This window comes from Lactuca serriola, chromosome 6 (assembly GCF_051521515.1).
Source record: "Lactuca serriola cultivar US96UC23 chromosome 6, Lser_US96UC23_V15, whole genome shotgun sequence".
Classification (NCBI taxonomy): domain Eukaryota; kingdom Viridiplantae; phylum Streptophyta; class Magnoliopsida; order Asterales; family Asteraceae; genus Lactuca; species Lactuca serriola.
Genome location: NC_136413.1, coordinates 197,777,687 through 197,780,615, shown reverse-complemented (window position 1 = coordinate 197,780,615; position 2,929 = coordinate 197,777,687).

The following is a 2,929-nucleotide window of genomic DNA, read 5'->3' as shown; positions in this document are numbered from 1 at the left end:
GGTGTTTAAATAGGGTGCAAAACTTCGGGTTAGGGTTTTTGTCCAGACAGGGCCTACTTGCCGAGTCTGGGACCCGACTCGTCGAGTCCACAGCTTAAACCTCGCATCTTATCCCGTTTCTACTCGGCAAGTTGGTCCTTCGACTCGCCGAGTCCAAGGCAAAAATGCAAAAATATTAAGAAAAAAATATGTACCAAGAACCAGGTGCTACAAATCTCCCCCACTTATTTTAGACTTCTTCCTTGAAGTCTGTTGTTCAATCCTGAAACAGCTCGGGGTAATGCTCCATCATCTCGTCCGCCGGCTCCTAAGTCCACTCGACCCTTTCTGGTGCTGCCATTGCACCTTTACAAGCTCTACTCTTTTGTTCCTCAAATCCTTCGACTTCTGGTCGAGGATTGCCACCGATCGCTCAATGTAGTTCGGGCTGCCATCAACCTGAATGTCCTCCAAGGGTACCACTGCTGAGGCGTCCACTAGGCACTTCCACAACTGAGAAAGATGGAAACTGCTGTGTATCTGACTGAGTTTGGCTGGCAAATCCAGCCTATAAGCCACCTTGCCCACCCGGGCTACAACCCTAAACGGTCCAATATACCTAAGGCCCAACTTCCCCCGTTTCCCAAATCGGATAACGCCTTTCCATGGCGACACCTTCAGGAGAACCATATCCCCGACCTGGAATTCCAGGTCTGATCGGCTCTTATCAGCATAGCTTTTCTGCCGACTCTGAGCAGTCTGAAGCCTGCTCCAGACCTGCTGAATCTTCTCTGTCGTCTTGAGCACTACCTCAGTGCTCCCCATCACCCTCTGGTCAACCTCGCCCCAACATATCGGGGTCCTGCACTTCCTCCCATATAGCATCTTGAAGGGAGGACGGTCAATGCTCGCATGATAACTATTGTTATAGGAGAACTCTGCCAATGGGAGGTAGGTATCCCAACTACCCCCGAAGTCTAACACACATGCTCGCAGCATATCCTCCAGGGTCTGGATGGTCCGCTCGCTCTGACCATCCGTCTGCGGGGGAAACGCTGTGCTAAAATGCAGACGAGTACCCAGCTCGTCATGAAATTTTGTTCCAAAACGTGGAAGTGAACCGTACATCCTTGTCCGAAATCACAGAAACTGGCACACCGTGCCGCGCCACCACCTCCCAGATATAGATGTCGTCCAACTTCTCGGCCGAGATGCTCTCTTGAATCGGGATAAAATGGGCGCTGTTGGTCAATCGATCAACGATGACCCAGATTGAATCCACTCCCCGCGCGGTCCTGGGAAGCTTTGTGATAAAATGCATCGTGATGTCTTCCCATTTCCACAGCGGAATATCCAACGGCTATATTTTGCCGTGAGGTCTCTGATGCTCAGCCTTAACCTTCCTGCAGGCCAAGCACCTCTCCACGAACCATGCCACATGTCGTATCATGCAGGGCCACCAGTAATCCAGACAAAGATCCCTATAGATCTTCGTCTCCCCGGGATGAATGGAGAATCAAGATTTGTGTGCCTCCTCCATCAGAACCTGGCGCACACCCCTGTGGTATGGCACCCACACCCTACGGTGTAGTGTCAGTAATCCTCGGCTGTCATAGTCAAAGGAGGAAACCTACCCCATGATCCGCTCGCTCTTCTAATGTTCCTCCTTCATGGCCTCCTGCTGGGCCTCCCAAATCCGCTCCAACAGCGGAGTCACCACTATCATCCTCTACAGATATCCCTGATTAGCGCTGCCTTATGGCTAAGCGCATTGGCCACCACATTGGCCTTCCCCGGGTGATAAAGGATCTCACAGTCGTAATCCTTTACCACGTCCATCCACCGAGGCTGCCTCATGTTTAGATTCGGGTGATCCATGAGGTACCTCAAACTCTTATGGTCAGTGTAGATGGTACAACGAACCCCATAGAGGTAATGATGCCAAATCTTGTGGGCGAATACAACAGCCCCCAACTCTAAATCATGCATCGGGTAGTTCGCCTCGTGAGGCTTCAGCTGCCTCGACGCATAGGCGATGGCATGCCCTCTCTGCATCAATACTGCGCCCAAACTTAAGATGGACGCATTGTAGTACACAACAAAATGCTCTATGCCCTCTGGCAGGGCTAAAATTAGCGCCTTGCACAATCTCTGTATGAGTGTCTCGAACGCGGCCTACTGCTCAAGCCCCCAACGAGAGACCACAACCTTCCTTGTTAGCCTGTTCAGGGGTACGACTATCTTGGAGATATCTTGGATGAATCTCCGATAGTAGCCGGCTAATCCTAGGAAACTCCGAATCACATATGGAGACTTCACAACCTCCCATCTCAACACAGCCTCCACTTTGGCCGGATCCACTGAGATCCCGTTCTTCCTCACAAACAGAATCGGGGCTCCCCAGTGAGAACTACTCGGTCTAATGAATCCCTTGTCTAACAGCTCCTGCAGCTGTGTAGACAACTCCTGCATCTCAGGAGGAGCCATCTAATATGCTGCCTTGTCTATCAGAGCCGCACTAGGGACTAGGTCGATCCTAAACTCTACCTGCCTCTCCAGAGGTATCCATGGCAACTCCTCGGGGAATACATCCGTAAACTCTCGCACCACGAGCACATCGCCCATTGTCTCCTTACCCGCTACCCGGGTGTCCATGACATAAGCGACATATCCTGCACAACCCTGCTAAAGGTAACGCCTAGCCCTCGCTGCTGAACATACCGCTAGTCCCTGCTGTGGCCTCTCGCCCAGAACTACCAACTCTCCCCCACTTGGGGTCCTGATCTGAACCAGCTGCTGTGCGCAATCTATCACTGCCCCATTGGGGCTCAACCAATCCATGCCTATAATCACCTTGTTCCCTGTCAACGGAATAGGGACCAGGTCTACCAGATAACGCTCCTCGAATAATCTCAGCACACAGTCTCGGAATACCGTGAATGCTCGCACC